Source organism: Chelonoidis abingdonii, chromosome 4 (assembly GCF_003597395.2).
Source record: "Chelonoidis abingdonii isolate Lonesome George chromosome 4, CheloAbing_2.0, whole genome shotgun sequence".
NCBI lineage: Eukaryota > Metazoa > Chordata > Testudines > Testudinidae > Chelonoidis > Chelonoidis abingdonii.
Window position 1 is genome coordinate 30,429,963 of NC_133772.1, and position 18,210 is coordinate 30,448,172.

Consider the following 18,210-nt stretch of genomic DNA (forward strand, 5'->3'; position numbering starts at 1 on the left):
CTGCTTGCCCAGGTGGGCTCTGACAGCCGGTGGCGATGCAGTCTCAATCCAAAAAGAGCTCCAGCATGCATGGACCGTACTGGAATAGAACCTGATCGCTGTATGGGGAGACAAATCTGTGTATCAGAGCTCCGTTACAGAACACGAATGCCAGCGTTTGAAAAAAAACTCCAGGATACACCAGCGCTGCGTGACAGCGTAACGGAAGCAGAGACCAAATGGACTCTCATGGAGGAGGGAGGGGTACTGAGGACTCCAGCATCCACAGTCCCGCCGTCTCTGAAAGTATGTGCATTCTTGGCTGAGCTCCAATGTCTGTAGGTCAAACACAGTGTCTGGCGTGCTTCAGGAACGCTTCTCGTTCTTTCCCCCCCACACCAAACATGAAGAAAGGGAAAGAAATCTTCCTTGACTACTTTCAATGTCACCCTATGTGTACTGAATGCTGCTGGTAGACGCGATGCTACAGCGTGAAGAACAGTATCCACTCTCTCCTCTCCCTCTCCCCGTGGTAGAACGGTGCTGTAGGACTGCCCACCACCTCGAGATCCCATGCCTGATAATTGCTCAATTATCATGAGGGAATGATTCCTGGTTATCCGTAGATAGGACAGAAGCTAATAAGCTCTTCATCATAGCAGTGGGCTTCGCCCCCCCCTCCCTTTCCAGTGTAAAGAAAATTCCATATTGCCTGGACTGTGTCATAGCCCCGGAGGCTGCCTCAAGTCTCTGTTTCTTTTTCCTGCATTCTTATAACTTCATGACAAATGTGGGGGACACTCCACGGTAGCCCAGGAAGGTGGGGGAGAAGGGAGCACGGGTGTGGTTGTTGCAGGGCCTCCCTGTTGACTACTACCGGAGCAGCTGTGCTCTCTGATACACTGGTTTCTAATACACTTGCCTCTTATTCTGGCAGACGGACTCTATTTTTAGAAACCATAAGGGAGGGTTGACTCAGTCCAAGTGAGTCAATCCCATTTTGCTTTCAATTTGAGCCAGGGCACTCATGATAGCAGCGAACAGTACGAGAGGGAGAGATAACCGTCATCTCATTGCCAGTTTACTCCAGCAGGACGGTACAGAACAACCATAACCATCTCTTCATCATTGCAAAGCAAGTGAATGTCTTGGTAGTGCTGGAGTATCGCCTCTCTCTCCGCGGTATCCAGTACGCATACGGTGCCGGAAAAAGCTGAACGGGCTCCATGGTTGCTGCTATGGCATCTGCCAGGGCAATCCAGGGAAACGGCGCGAAAGGATTGTCAGCTGAGTTTTCCCAAGGAAGGATGACTGACAAATTTACCCAGAACCCCCACGACAATTAAGATCAACCCTGAATTCCAAGGGGCGGGGGAACTGGGAACTATGGATAGCTACGGAGTGCTCCCACAATGCAGCGCTTCAGAATCGACGTTAGCTCGGAGCCATTGACGCCCACGGAACTACTGTGCCTAGTGTGGCCGCATGAAATCGAATTTATAATATCAGTTTTATAAAACCGATTTTAGCTAATTCGATATTATCCCATAGTGTAGACGTGGCCTGGGACAGACTGCCTGAAATATCCTGAGTGCTGCATGAGATATTGGAGTAGATCCTCAGGTGGCGTTGAACAGCTCAGCTTTGTGCAGCTGGTGGATCAGGTGCGAGCTCATGCCTGCTCCCCTCAGCCTCACTGAAAACTGGCAAATGCATAGCTGGAAACCAATATGGTTCACCTCTGTGTTCATACTGTTAAAATAGGTGTTAGATTTATAGAGATGTCTTTAAACTTTATGAAATGCTTGTGAATTGCTGCGTGCATTCATCTCACTTATCTGTAGTCCATGTTACAAGGTAATATCGAAGTGTTTTGCTCTGTTAATATAAAAGTGCTTCTTATGAAACTGGAAACCCCCTCAGTCAGAAGGGAAGCGTTACCAAGAGTGAAATACTAGTTTACCATAAGAGGTGTCATCTCCTGCCCAGCAAAAGAAGGCCTATCGATGTCAGACAAATCAAGACTTTGATGATTGTTTTCTCTAAACCCAGGAAGAGGGGATGTGCACAAATGCTCATCCCATCACAGCTTGAACGCTGGTGGAAGGGTACAAATATCTCTGTCAAGGAGGAATTATCATCAGTATGCTGCTAGGAATTTGAGGAGGGCAATATTTCTAAGTTTAAGCAAGGGATTCCCAGGCTGCTTGGCTTGGATTAGCCCTAAAGGACATATAAAGCTTGTGCATTACTGCAGCTTCTATTAATTTTTGGAACCTAAGACTGTAACTCAGTGTGTGTGTATGTTTACCTGCTTTAATCTTGTAAATAACCCTCGTGTTTCTTTTTCCTAGATAATAAACCTTTCATTAGTTTATTATAGGATTGACTACAAGCCTTGTCTGTTGTTTGAGATCTGAGAAGCAACTGATCTGGGGTAAGGGACTGGAAGTAACCGGAATATTGTTGTAATTTTTCTTGCAAGGGACTATCCATCACAAAGACAGGCTTGCCTGGGTGGCAAGATACACTGCAGTGCTGGAGAGATCTGTCTTTGACTCAGTTTTAAGGTTGTTATAGTTCCTGAGGAGTTCACCCTTGATACTTGGTTGGTGAAATAGAGTTACAGAACACACAACCAATTTGGGGTTTGTGAGTAACAGTCTACCTTGAATTTGGCACTCATGGTCGTGAGCCACTCCAGACAGATTGATGAGCTTCATCAACCTCAATAGAGCTACAGTGATTGACATCGACTGATGATCTGGCCCATTGTGTTTGCCTGTGTTAAGTTAGGGTGTACTCTGTGCAAAGGAAAAAGACAATAGTAAGATCAAAACATCCTGTTGGTTGCAAAGAATCAAGTTGTAAGGGATTTTTCTAATAATGTGGTTAATTTCTTTGAATGTAAAATGTTTTCATTTAAAATTCCTTAGAAAGGGTTTTGTGCTGTTGAACTGTTCCTAATCAACAGTCCTGGCAAGAGAAGATCTCTCTTTAAAGACACTGCAGTACAGAACTGGCTGCTCTGGCTTCCCCAACACACCATTTTCTGCCTCCCTGGAAGGTCTTTCAGGTTCAGGGTGGATTCACACTCATAATACAATGAAAGTAAATAGTTCTTATATGTTTCAGATTTACTGGCAACTTGATGTGGAAGAACATGCAAATGGGGACCTATCAGGCTTCTAAGGGAAACATGTTTGGATGTGGTTTGACCCGCACTTCCCAATGTGTCTCGTTGTGACTGTCTAGGTTGATGTGAGGTGTGTATTCAGTGTGAAACTCGTAATGTCTCCGCTTCCAAAATATCTTCTGAGAAGGACAGGACGGTCCTCCAACTTTATCCAATCATTCTGAATAAGCAAGAGAGATTGACATCTCTAGCGTGTACAGGAAGATCAGCTAATGCAAGGTGAGCATGGGATGGGTAGACTGCTCCACAGATGTTTTAGTTGGTGTTTAATAGGGTCCTTTCCTCTTGAGATGGAAGCTTGCCCAAGCTCACTTGCTGCCTCCAGTTTCCAGTTTTAAGCTGATATGAGGGACCAGGGCAAGGGTGAGGATCCCACTCATAGTTTTCATTCAGCCTCCCTTTCCTTGATTCTTCTGTTCATTCATATATCTGGAGTTAATATACACTTCTTCACTGTGAATATTATTCTTATTAATTTCAGCACGAATGGTGTTTATTTAATTTAATCAGAGACTTTATTCTAAATCCGTGGTTTGAATTGACATGTTAAATAGCATGGTTCCTAATGAATGGTTTAATTATGGAAGGATGCTAGACTTCTAATATAAGGCTGATTTTCTATCACTCCGTGCACTTCCGTACTGTAAGTCAGATTGTTGCAGCAGTTTGTTTCCGTATCAGTTAAGCTATATTTACAATTGCCTGACTTGCAATAGGTATTTCAGAAGTACTGACTTGGAGATATATCTGCAATTGTCGATGGGTTCCGAGCTAGCTGACTTTTGAAATGCTGACATGCACAGCAAATTCTTTTACACAATTTTTCTTCCCATTTGCCTTTATTTTGTTTTGTTTTATTTTATTTTAAGGAAGAAAAAACTTGGGAATTCCACAGTGACACAAAACTTTATTAAGAGAAATTAACGTCACACAGTAGGCATGATATAACTTGGCTTGTCTATCTTGACTTCTATGTGTCTAGATGGCAGCACCCACCTTCCACCCCAACTTAATTCCTCTTCAATAGTAAGTATCATCTTTGATTTCTTCTTTAAGTATCCCCCAGCGGCATAGACCATATCTGGAAAAAAATAATGCAGGGGAATCACACTGGGGTGACTGAGTTCATCCTCCTAGGGTTCACAGGCAGTCCACAGCTACAAGCCATCCTCTTTGTGGTATTTTTGGTTATCTACATTGTCATCCTGGTGGAGAATCTTGGGATGATCACATTAATCATGGCTGAGTCCCAGCTACACACCTCCATGTACTTTTTCCTTCTCAGCTTGTCCCTTATAGATACTGTTTACTCCTCTGTTATTGCCCCCGGGCTCTGGTAAACTTCTTAGCAGAGTATAAAGCTGTTTCCTTTGCTGGGTGCGCAATGCAATTTTTCTTTCTTTCTCTCTGTGCAAATGCTGAGGCTTTGCTTCTGGCCGTGATGGCGTATGATCGATTCATAGCTATATGCAAACCGCTGTTGTATACTATTATCATGTAAGGAAAGTCTGCGTTCAGCTGGTAGCGGCATCATAGTTCTACGCCTTTGTCAATGCCATTGTGCACACAGGCTCTTTGTTCAGCCTGTCCTTCTGTGGTCCCAACATCATCGATCATTTTTCTGTGACATTCCCCCAGTCCAGAAGCTCTCCTGCTCCAGCACTCACATGGATAGCAGAGTGCATTTTGTCTTTGCTGCTGTAACTGCATTGAGTACTGTCCTGATCATCCTCGTCTCCTACATTTATATTATCCTCAATATCTTGAGAATTCAGTCTGTGGAAGGAAGGTGCAAAGCCTTCTCCACCTGCACCTCCCACTTGACATCCATCAGCATATTGTATGGGACTCTGTTCTTTGTGTATTTACGGCCCACATCCGGCAACTTATCCTATCAGGACAAAGTGGTGTCCGTGTTTCTACACCCTTGTGATCCCCATGCTCAACACCTTGATCTACAGCCTGAGGAACAAGGAGGTGAAACACTCCATGAGAAAAGTGATCTACCGGACAATGAATGATTCTTTAGTGTTTGGATGATGATCATAGAATCATAGGACAGGCAGTGACTTTGAGAGGCCATCTAGTCCAGTTCCCTGCAGTCAAGGCAGGACTAATTATTATTATTGACATTAAATCCTATTAACATGTTGATTTAATCATCAATAAAGCTGGGGCAGGATCAAGTTTTTACTGTCATTGATGAAGTTTGTACCATTCACTGTTTCTTTTCTGTGTAATCGACTGGCGAGTGTGTGCTGTCACTTCCATGTCCCTTTCTGCAAAAGGATCTGAGCTGTTACAGCCCCCAGGCATGGAGCTTTACCTCAAACTGTCGAAGCTCATGCTTCTGGCTCTTCAGCTCTTCAGTTCAGTCCCTTGGGAGTCACACCAGGAGCTGTCACACATAGCAACAAGCCAACTAGAGGGTGGTATGCTCTGTTGTGCACTCAGCGAGGAGGTCAGCATGTCAAGCTGCTGTATGTGTTGTGTGTAGACTACAGCAGGAGGGTTTCAGGCGTTCGGCTACTCTGTGGGCCTCATTTTCCTCTCACTTCCACCAGTACAAATCAGGTTTTGCCTTTTTTCTCATTTTTTGTTTTGTTTACCAAAATCAATGGGGTTCTGCCCAATGACGCCTTGGTAATTCCCTGCAAGGTTTGGAATTTATTGTCTGTGGGGCCAACCAATCACACCGTACAAGCTAAAGCTTAGGGGATCTCTTCAGGAGCCAGCAGGATTGTCCTGATGAAGGTGGGTGGGGAGAAGGGCCTGGATGCAACCTCAGTCCCTGACCCAGAATGCCCTGCCTTCCTAGAGCACCTCCCTTCTGAGGAGCTCAAAGCACGTCACAGGCCTAAGGAATTTACCCTCCTGTCTGCCCTGGACTAACAGGAGACAAAGGAGAATATGTTTCATGACAGTCAGGTCCAGCAGCCTTCATCCCCTTCCGTTTCCACTCCTCTGTCTCAGACCTCCCCTAGCCTTGCAGCCTTCATGTTACCCTATAGCCTGCCCACACAATGGGGAGCAAGGGGGACAAAAGGGTGGGGAGTTCAGGGGGAGGAGTAAAGAACAGGAAGAGGGGGTTTAGGCGAGGGCCATGGAGCAGGAGGGCACAGTTTACATTGGTAGGGAAGGGGGAATTCCAGAGGGTGGAGAGATGCAGATTTGAGAGAAGGTTGTTGGGAAGGAAAGGCACCAGGGACAGGATTCAGGGAGTCATGGGGAAGGGCTCTGTGGGATGGGGGAGATTGAGAGGGATCAGAAAGAGGAAGAGAGTTCAGAAGGCAGCAGATGTGGGGAAGTCAAGAAGAGGTTGGGAAGGAGAGAGGAAAATGTACAGGGGGAAGGAGCAGCTCAGGGTCCATGAGGGAATTTAGTGAAGGAGTTTTCATGGGGGGGGGGCACTTCTCAGGCCTTTCCCAGGCCCCTGACCCTGGCAGCTGCCACCCGCCCCCCCACCCCCTCAGCCCCAGCTGGCCCCTCTGCCCTGAGCAGTGAGCTCTCAGGATAGGACTGTTTGCTGTGCAGTCTCAGCTACCTGTTGATTCCCTGCCCCGGGGGAGCTGCTGCCCCATCCCCGTCAGGTGGAGCAGTTCTCAGCTGACAGGACAAAGGGTGAAACCAGCGAACAAGCATCCATGAAAGGACTGGATTGCTACCTGCTCCAGGGTAGGGGGACATTGCAGCCACTAGAGGTGGCAATAGACCAGGGAGTTTGGGTCACTCCTATTCCCTTCCCCTGTGATGCCTCCCAGGGATACCTAGGGCTGTGAGACACTTCGCTACCACTTGCCCTTCGCGTGAGGAAGCTTTGTCAGTGTATGCCAGGGGGTGACTCCCCTCTAGGCCTCTGCAGGTCTTGCTCTGTCGGTATAGATTAGTGATACGCACACACCAATCCTTGAGCACCACCCTGGAGTGTCCAGCCCCTGAACCATCAGACATGAAGAATTACTAGACCCGGTGTTCCCAAACTGAATCTTACCAATTACACCACACTCCACAGCTCCATTTAATACACCACACTCATACTTGTTCACACAGAAAGCAAGTATGTTTATTTAACACAGGGATTCAAATGTTAACCAGTAGAAATATTAGAAACAAAGGGTTACATATAAATAAAATCATGACATGCACACTCAAACCTAAACTCAATTAATAGAACATTGTCCTGTCATAAGCGCAAAAGCCCCAAATCCTTCCAGTCAGGTGTGGCTGTGATCTTCTATTCATGAGACAAGCACGCAGTGCTCTTGTCTCCTCAGTGGGAAGATGCAGAGTTTGTCTCTTTATCTACAGTTATAGTCCAAAACTCCATTGTGTGCACTTGTAGAATAACTCCCGCTGCTTGTCTGTCTTTTCCTGTCCAGGACACTCCGCAAGGACTTGATTGACATTTTGCTCGGAGTGTAAATGGTACCCATTGTGAACCATACAATACTCAGAGTACATGTAGATAGACCAATAAACATTTCTTGTCTGAAAGAAATCTGGATTTCACCTTTTCTCACCAGTTCCAGTGACAGACCATAAGAACATAATTTCCAGACTAGATACATAACCCCTTACATGTTATCGGTACGTACATTTTGCAATGACTAAGATGACCAGTGTGACACAAGCTTTCAGTAGAAGCCTGGCACAACACTCTTTGGTGAACTAGTATGTAGATACCAGGCCCAGGGGATCCCGGAAATCCTAATGCACCCCTGTGTCCTGTGCCAGTTGGCATCAAGAAGTCCCTGGGTCACACCCCTCCCACATCTGTGTCCCAGTAACACTCATGCTACTGACCGGGGAGACCGCCAGAGTAGAAGAGACTGGGAAAAGGGGAGCAAGGCTCAGGATGGGGAGGACTGAGTCCCAAACCCCCAGGGTCTCATTTACTGTGTAGGAACAGCTCTGCACTGGTGCTGCAGGAGCCCAGGGTGAGAGCTGGGGTGTCCTTTCTGGGTTCAGGCAGGGGCTCATTCACTGCAGGGAGTCAGGGTGTCCACAAGGCACTAAAGTGCTGTCCAGGGTATTTATTAACCATCCAGGAGAATGGGGCCAAGAGACATATGGGGATTTGCCAAAGACTCTGTTTTTTGGGAGGGGGCATTGTGGTGAGGCTCTAGGGAAAGATGATTACTGAGTAGTGCACTGGCAGAGGCTATTTGGTGCAGATGAGCCCAAGGGGTGGCCCCTGGGGAAAGACACAAACAAGAGAGTGTCACTAAAATATCAGGGACAGAGCTAGCAATAGCCAGAGGGGATGGGAAGAGAGAGTCTGTTGCCCTGGGGACACTAGAGGAGTCAGTTCCCCATCCAGCTACCATCTCAAGCCAGCAGTTGCGAAAGAACATGGGTAGGGAGAGCAGAAGGGGTCCTGGGCTGGGATGACTGCAGAGAGTTTGGGCCAGAAATGATGTTATTGATTATTTTTATCTCTACACATTTCAATCAATGTCTCTGTTTTTCTTTTATTTAATCCTCTTATTTCCTTTTTAACTGTAGAAAATCTTCCTTCTGGGACTAAGATTTAGCTTCAGAGGGATAGCCGTGTTAGTCTGAATCTGTAAAAGAAGCAGAGAATCCTGTGGCACCTTATAAACTAACAGACGTTTTGGATCATGAGCTTTCGTGGGTGAATACCCACTTCATCAGATGAATGTGTGCCATTCATCTGACGAAGTGGGTATTCACCCACGAAAGCTCATGATCCAAAATGTCTGTTAGTCTATAAGGTGCCACAGGACTCTCTAAGATTTAGCTGCATCCCTTGGGGACTGTTCCAGCAACTCAAAAGAGACCTTCTATTAAATGGGGTAACTATGGCCAACCCAACATTCCATAACAGATAAAAAGTAACTTTTCCCCAATTTTTATACCATTTTCACATCCCATTCCCTTAACTTGCTATCAGTCTTTGACACACTCTAAGATTATGTCTATACTACTCGCTGGATCGGTGGGCAGTGATTGATCCAGCGGGGGTCAATTTATCATGTCAAGTCTAGACACAATAAATAGACACCCGAGCACTCTCCCATTGACTCCTGTACTCCACCATCATGAGAGATGCAGGCACAGTCAACAGGGGAGCGGCAGCGGAAGAGGTGGGGCAGAGGTGGGGCCTCAGGAAAGGTGTGAAGTGGGGGCGAGGCCGGGGACAAGCGGGGAGTCGAGCACGCACCAGGCAGAGGGGAAGTCGGCGCCTGTGCTAAGATGTATAAACAAAGAAGTTATCAAGGAGGATTAGGGAGATATTACTTGTGTATATGCCAATGGTGAGATTATTACTGGGATATTGTGTCCAGTTCTGGTGTCCATAGTTTAAAAAAAAGTGTGTTTGGAAAATTCGAGAGTTTTCGGAGAAGATCTGCAAGAATGATTCAAGGTTTGAAAAAACCTGCTTTTTACTGAGACACTTAGAGCTCAATGCATTTACTTAACAAAGAGAATGTTGATCATGGTCTATAACTACAAAGGAAAAAAATAACAGATAGTAGAGAGCTCTTGATCCTAGCAAACAAATGTAGAACAAGATCCAATGTCTGGAAATTGAAGTTAAATTTTCATAAAAACTTGTGCATTCCATATGCTCCTCTGATGTGTTTTCCAGTCATGAATTCTGAACCGTAGCCACAGCAGGAAAATTTTATCCCTTCAAAGATTGTCACCATTACTACCCAGACTGGCGCATTCAGCCTGATCCCAGCATTGCTGCTTCTGATTACTGGAAATTTGTGTTCATGTCATTCAGTGACCAGTTAGTTAGAAAGTCTGATCCTGAAGCAGCAGATCTCCCAGGAGACTGGAAAAATATAACTAAAGAGCAGGTGCTGCAGGGCCTAAAGGAAGCATTTTATATGAAATAATAGACATGCCAAGAGTCTCTTTAAATAGGATACACTTCAACAAAACAAGCCTCTTAGTTTTCAGTAAAAATGATACATGAGGTCAGATTTTTTTCACATTCCATTTTTTAAAATTAAGAAAATCAATTGCAGGTCACACCTTCCAGATCGTGCAGGGCTGCTGCACGGGAACAATCATACCAAACCAAACTGATAGTCATTTACTCCATTTCCCTGCTGAACCAGAACAGAACAGCAGCGCATCTAGCCTGGTATCCCAACTCCCTGCTGCACTGGATCAGACCAAGTATCCATCCTGTCTTTAACAAAGGCCATTACAAGATCTCTCTGTGAGAGGTGCAAGAAACCATCTAATGGAGATTATGAAGAAACTTGCTTATAGGAGAAGATTCTTCCTAGCACAACTGGGTGGTTTGTAATTTACGCTATTCCTTGAATTTTGATTGGCTGAAATATTCAATTTATATAATCACTGAATAAATATTTTTCAATAACCACGCAGAATGCAAATCCCTTTGCACTGGCTAATAATGATCCTTCACTGACCAGTGTGCAGGGATTTACATAATCACTGTATGGTTATTTCTTTACCATATAATGAATATGCAAAATCTCTTTATTCTAAATGGCTGCTACAACCTCTGTTCTCTGACTGACTCCTGCACTGGGAATTTTCAAGCAATTTGACAGTGCTGAGGATGCTGTCTCAGCTTTTGTCTCCATTCAAGTGAAGCAGAAAAGCTCTATGATGAACATGAAAGAAAATGGAACAAAAATATAAAGAACAAAGAAAATGTGCTTCTGAAACACCAGTATGACCTGGACAGCTGGTTCAGTGAATTGTAGGATATCCTTGTACCACAAAAACCTCACTGAGATGAAGCAAAGAAACAACAACCAATATTTTACTCTCTGGCTTTCTTTTATTCAGCATGTAACATATACAATCAGCTAAACCAATCAATTTATTAACTACGCTCATTTTGTATTTACTTGTCTGTGTGTTGCATATATTCACATTTTAAACAGTGAGACAATTTCATGGAGGCCTGAGCTCTCACTGGGAGTGGGGGTGGAGACCCAATGGGGTACAAGTTGTAGCCGCTGTAGTGGGAGAGGCAGGCCCAGCACTGAAGTCACTGGAGCAACCCCCAGGTGAAGCAGCTAAACCCCAACCCAAAGAATGGATTTTCCACAGTTACAGGGGAAATTAGATTGAAATATGTAGGGATAGAAATCCCCAATAACAACATTTATGGCTCAAACTCTCTGCAGTGATGCCAACACATGACACTCCCTCTCTGTGTCCCTTCTCAACAGGGGGCTGAGAGTGTGGCTGGATTGGGCAGTGGCTCCTTCTACTGGCCCACAGGGGAATCTCTTCTCTTCATTGCCACATGCCATGCAGTTGCCGTACTCTATCCCTCAGCACAGCTGTTTAGGGGATTACCCCATGTCCGTGTCACCCGTTTTCAATTGTTCCTTTCCACGTGGAATCTTAGGACTGGAAGAGACCTCGAGAGATCATCTAATCCAGAGGTTCTCAGCTTTTTCTTGCTGAGGCCCCGTTCAACATCCTGTAAAAACAACAGGGCCTGGTGTGGGGGAGCACTTGGCTCCAGGCCGGGGAGACACACTTGGGCATGGGCACAGTTTTACTTCTATTTTTTGTGGGGGGAGGCCTGGCGGGGCTCAACCCAGCTTCACACAGCAGAGTCCAGGGAGGGTGTGCCATCTCCACCCCCTGACTCGCTCAGGGGGGCACCCAGCCTGTCTGGTCTCTGGGAGGATGCAACCAAAACATATAACTCAAAGCGGGGACTCAGTTCAAAAAGTTTGAAAACTGCTCAGGGTGTGGGCAGGGGGGTAGCTAAGGGCTGTGTACGGGCAGGGGGGGTAGCCCAGGGTGCAGGGAGGGGATAGCTGAGGACTGTGTATGGGCAGGGGGTAGTTCAGGCGCAGGCAGGGGGTAGCTATGGGCTGTATGCAGACAGGGGTGCTCCCAGTGCAACTCCCCGCGTTGGGGTTCCCGGCTTTAGCCTCCCCGCTGCTCCTGGCATCGGGGGAGGTTTGCTGGTATAGGACAAGAAGCGACAGGGTGATCAGACATCCCGATAAAATCGGGACTGTCCTGATATTCAGGCATTTGTCCCGCATCCCGACCGATGTTTGGTCGGGATACAATTTGTCCCGATATTTCGCACTCCTGTTGTTTGTTTGTTTGTTTGTTTGTTTGTTTTTCTCCACCAGCGGGACTCCCCCCCCATGTGTCCTGATATTTTCTTCATCCCATCTGGTCACCCTATCTGAAGTCAATGGAAAAGGTGTCACTGAGTTCAGCACATTTGGATCAGGCTCTTACGCCATCATTAAACCAGTGAAATCTATGAAGTTTTTCCAGATTTATATGTGTGCTAGTAAGCACAGGCTTTGGCTAAGTGACTTCACTGCCATACTTCTATGGAATATGCCAATAGCTGCTGAAATAAATGTCAGATTCTGAACAAAGATATAGTTACATATCCTCATATGTTGGGAAGACATAAAGAGACTCATAGATTCCCAGATTTTTTAAAGTGACCTAAACATGCTGAAAGGACCAATATCTTTATCTAGTTGATCTTCCTTCACAACACAGGCACAAGACTCTCACCCAGTAATTTGTCCGTTAAGTCCATGAATTCTGTTCAAGTGTTAGCATATGATTTAGGAAGATACATTGCCTTGTTTTTAAGATGTTACATGATGAAACATCCACCACAGTAATAGGTAATTTGTTCCAATAATTAATTACCCTCATTAAGGAAAAGGTCCACCTCATATCTTGACTGAGTTTATTTAGCTTCCAGCCACTGAATCTTATGCCTTTGTCTGCAGAATTAAAGCTCTTTACCCTATTGGAAATCTTCATCCCACACAGGCACATATACAGCATGTTTAAGTTACTTCGTGACCTTCCCTTGGATAAACAAACTGATAAAAATAAGATGTACCAGGAGAGCTCATTATTTTCAGGGCCAGATCCTCATTTGCTGTCATTCCTGTAGCTCCATTGACTTCAAGTGACTTAAACTAAATTACACAACAACCTAGGGTCTGGAACTCAGTTCCTAAAACACAATCCAACACTTGATGTGCTAAAGAAGAATTTCAGCTGTCAGCAGCAGAACTGTGCAGAGGACAGTGATTGCCCAGGGGATGTTGTGAAGGACAAAAGTATAATTGGGTTCAAAAAAGAACTAGTTAAGTTCCCAGAGGATTGGTCCATCAACGGCAATTAGGGAAGATGGTCAGAGACACATCCCCATGCTATGGGTATCCCTAAACTTCTGACTGCCAGAAGCTGGGAGGGGATGACAGGGGGTGGGTCACTTGATAATTGCCCTGTTCTGTTCATTCTCTCTGACACATCTGACACTGGCCATTGTGGAAGACAGAGCACTGGGGTAGATGGACCATTGGTCTGACCCAGTATGACCAGTCTTAGGTTCTTATGTGATGGGCTGGGAGATGCTTTCTGTTAAGATGGCTGGTGCTAGTAGCTGGGTGTGGCTCCGTTTTTTGCCTCCTTCCTCTGCCAGCACAGTTCTCAGCTCTGGTATACCGCTGCTTCTGTAGGCCAGGCAGCCGGATCTGCAGCCTTTAGAATTGCTTTTCCCCCTGCTCTGGGTCTGAGTGGTATTGGGGGCAGGGGAGCGAAATAAAAACTCCATGGTGTTTGGGTGAGGGCAGAAAAGTGGGTGGCAGCAGCCAGTGGCAGGAGAGAGCAAATTGCATGAAAAAGAGGAGAAATGTTTGACTGGGCATCATGTGTCTGAAAGGCAGTGGGCCTCGGGTTTAGGCAGTGATTCCTCAGAACTTTTCAATCTCTCCATTCCTGAGGGAGCTCTGCTGGGTCAAACGTATAAAATCAAAGGATCCTAGAAGGAGCCTGACATGTGGTTGAAACTTGCTTGTAGTTCAATATTATTATTACTTTAACAGTAACAACTGGAGAGACCAGAGCCCCATTGTGCTGAACACACACCCACACCACAGTGACTCACTAACTCTCTGAGGACATGTCTTCACTGCAATGTAATCCCTGGGCTAGTAGAACTTGTGTTAGCAGACCTTGGGTTTGATAACGTGGGGTTTGAGAATCTACACTCATTTGTAACCCCAGGTTAGGGATTCTTGCACCCTGAGTCCCAAACTGTGGCTCCAGCATCTGCATGGCATTATGTGGACTCCATTTCAACCACCCACATACTAGAGTTCCTAGCGTGCTCCCACAATGTGACCACTCTAGCTGTTTGTTCGTGGTGTAGTGTGGGGTCACTTGACCATCCAGAGGACAAAGAAACTCAGTCTTTCGGATACTTTTGGCTGACTCCCAGAGCAGGAGTCCAGTGGGCCTACAAACCAATAAAGGGTTAGTGCAAGTTGTGTGTAGATGGAAGGGGGCTTAACTTGAGCATGAGTTCAAACCCTGGGCTTGCATTGCATTGTAGACATACTGTGAGGTGACTGGTGCTTCGGAAATTCACTGCTGCAATTTGCCATGCCCAAAAGATTCAGCAATGGCCAGTGATTTTGGTAGCCTCTGTTTATGGGTGCCCAACTTCAGTCTCCTCAGTCCTGATTTTCAGAAACTCCACCACTCCAGCTGAAGTCAACGAGAGCTGTAAGTACTCAGCACTTAAGAAAATAAAGCTCAAGGTCTTTTACATTGAGATCCCAATAATAGTGGCATTCACAATCAACGAATATCCTTGAAAATGTGTCTGTACATGTTTGGTCACCTAAACTACCTGCTCTTTAATTGTATAGCTCCTAACCTCATAAAGAGTTATGTGGGGGACTTTTGGTGTGAGTACTGGAGAAATATTACATCTGACTAAGCATTCATGACATTCTCTCTTTCAACAAACATAGCTTTGAATATTGTATCACGCACACAAATGTCTCCCAAAAAAACAGATGAGTTGGGCTGTGGATCTGATTGAAGTAAAATCACAAAATTTAATGGAACAAATATCTGTCAATGTTTTTGGACATTAAAATCAGACCTGGTTATTCCTCATGAATCCATTGTTGCAGTATGAACTTTCCTCTTTTATTCAGTAATTCTAAACAATATTTAAATTACCCTCTATATCTTACACTGAAAAACCAATTTTAAAGTATTTTATTATAGGCACAGGGGAGCAAATCTTCATTTAATAACTGACATGGCCTTTTTATGCACATAAGGCCTCTATTCGGGAACACATCTCTCTTCAAAGCAGCACTTAAATACATGTTTAACTTTAAATATGTGCTTAAGCCCCGTTGAAGTCAAAGGGAGAGATACTTAAACATGTGCCTAAGGACTTTCTGAATCAGAGTCAATGGGCAGGTCTACGCTACGGGGACAGGTTAATCTAAGCTTCACAATTTGAGTTACGTTAGTTGCATATCTCCTTAATCATCTAGTTCTGGTGGAGTACTGGAGTCAATGGAGTCTGTCAATCCAGTGGGCCTTCATTAGACCTGCTAAATTGTCCCCCGGTGGATTTATCACCACAGCATTGATCTACCCTATAGTGGAGACAAGCCCTATGTGTGCAGAGAAGCCATTGAAGGATTTGGTTGTCCTATTCTGACACCCTTTGGAGAAAAATGGGCCCTCACTTTTGTCTCTATTGCTCTCCTCAGGGAGTCCTTCACATCCTTGTTCCTCAAGCTGTAGATGAGGGGGTTCAGCATGGGGATTACCACTGTGTAGAACACGGAGGCCATTTTGTTTGTGTCCAATGAGTAGCTGGCACTAGGTCAGAAATACATGAAGAGAATTGTCCCATGCAACATGGAGACAGCCATCAGGTGGGAGGTGCAGGTGTAGAAGGCTTTGCGCCTGCCCTCGGTGGAGCGGATCCGCAGCACAGTCACAATAATTAAGATGTACGAGATGAGGATGGTCACAATGCTGATCACCTCAATCAGACTGCCAAAGAGGAAAACAAGCAGCTGATTGATAGAGGTGCCAGAAGAGGAGAACTTTAGAAGTGGGTTGTTATCACAGAAAAAATGATTCAGGATATTGGAGTCGTAATAGGATAATCTTAGCAAACCGCTCGTGTGTATCACAGAATTCAGGAAGGCCCATAGATATGAACCATCCACCAGCTGCAGTCAGTGCTTTGGTGACATGATGACCATATACAGCAGTGGGTTACAGATGGCTACATAGCGGTCATACGCCATTACTGCCAGCAGAAGGCACTCAGAGATGACAAACAATATGAAGCTAAAATATTGGATGATGCACACTGTATTGGAAATAGCTTTCCTCTCTGCTAAGAAGCTCATCAGCATCTTGGGAGTGATGACTGTGGAGTAACAGACATCCAGGAGAGACAAATTCTTGAGAAAGAAGTACATGGGGGTGTGAAGTCAGGGGTCAATCCTGATTAAAACCATCATCCCCAGATTCCACAACAGGGTAATAACATAGATCACTAGGAACACCACAAAGAGGGGGACCTGCAGCTCCAGACGATCTGTCTCTCCTTGAGAATGAACTCGGTCACTGCAGTACAATTTCCTCCAGCCATTCATTCAGCCTTGGGTGCTAGCTGTGGGAACAACCATAAAGGAAGGTCTTAGTCCTTATGCAAACGGTGTATGCTAATATAAATAACTGGTCATATGCCTAAAGACCCTTTGAGTCGTGGAACGGAACCTGGAACAACTGATGGGAAAACCCAGAACTCTTTCACTTCTTCTAAGGGAGAAAAAAATCCTTTATCTCTAGAAAAGTGCATTACTCTGCCATTTAATCTGATTTACACATGTTGACCCTGATTCTGCTGATATTTTAATTTCACTTGTTAGTGTAGCCCCACAGACTCAGTGGAATGCCTCACATGAATAACATTAAGGAATATGTTCAGTTTTGTGGGACTGGTGCCTTAGACAGTAGTAGAATCCGTGGATCTCCATTATACCTGTGTGATACAGCATGGCCAGAGGGCAGCAGGAGAGGGTTAGAAGGGAACCTTATTCCCTGTAAGGGGAAGAAAGTTTGCTATAGATTAACTAGAGCGCCTAAAGCCAATTAGAGCACCTGCAGTCAGTCACCTGATAAAAAAACCCTGCTTCAATCAGACAGTGTGGGAGTTGGAGCAGAAAGGATTGGTGCTGGAGCAGAGAACAGTTTGAAGAGTTGGAACAGAGAAGATTGGTGTTGGAGCAGAGAACAGTTTGAAGGGAAGCAGAGGAAAGTTTGGAGGAGTGCTGCGGTGGGCTAAGAAGTCCATGACCCTAGGTAAAGGGGCACCTGGCTTGTGCAGAGGGAGGGTAGAAAGCCACTAGAAGCTGAAGGGCAGGGGAGGGAAGTAGCCCAGGGGAAGGAATCGTCAGTTCAAGTCGTTTACCACTATCTTCAGGGCCACTGGGCTGGGACCTGGAGTAGAGGGCGGGCCCAGGTCCCTCCCTCTCCACTCCCCTCCTCAAGGACACTAGTGGGGCAGTTAACATTCCACTGCAGGGGCAAGAAATGGTGCCCTGAACCCCCTCCCAAAGAAGAGAAAGGGGGAGACCCATCGTAATAGTGCTGGCAATTTGCCACACATGGGAATGATAACATGGTTAGAAGAAAGGCATAGTTTGCATCACACTCTCTGGTTATTGGTTGACAGTTTCCCTCACTGAAATATGTCTCCATGTTTTTAAATGATTGGCTACCAGGTAGTACACATTATGCACATACTTTCATTGAGAAAATATTTCAAAAAAGGAGCTTCCAAATTTAACCCTTCTGGACACTACAGCCATGCTGACTAAATCCTGTAGCTTCTTGTTCTTTGGCTGCTGAAAAATTACCACACGTACACTTCTAATGATCAGACTAAAAGCGTGTAGCCAGGGGTGAATATTTCTGAGAAAATTAACAAAAGTGAACATATTTTTAGAAACATATATTCATCATGATAAGAAAAAATATTCTATGTATAGATTGATCTTTTAACCTGCCTGTATAGAGACAAGAAACTGCCTGTAAACCTGTTTCATCGTATGTCAATATCCTCAGAGCACATCTTTCCTCACCCCATATCACAATAGTGAGTGCCAAATCACATAATTGTTAATTGTACTTAGTTCATGTCGCACATTCCAGTTTGTGAAATTATGGGGATGGCT

General features: G+C 45.2%; 2 pseudogenes; one reads left to right on the forward strand and one right to left on the reverse strand.

Annotated features, from left to right (window-relative positions):
* Positions 1-4,296: 4,296 nt before the first annotated feature.
* On the forward strand, positions 4,297-12,425 carry LOC116829235 (olfactory receptor OR9H1-like; annotated as a pseudogene).
* A 3,415-nt stretch (positions 12,426-15,840) lies between these two features.
* On the reverse strand, positions 15,841-16,622 carry LOC116829233 (olfactory receptor-like protein COR4; annotated as a pseudogene).
* Positions 16,623-18,210: the final 1,588 nt, after the last annotated feature.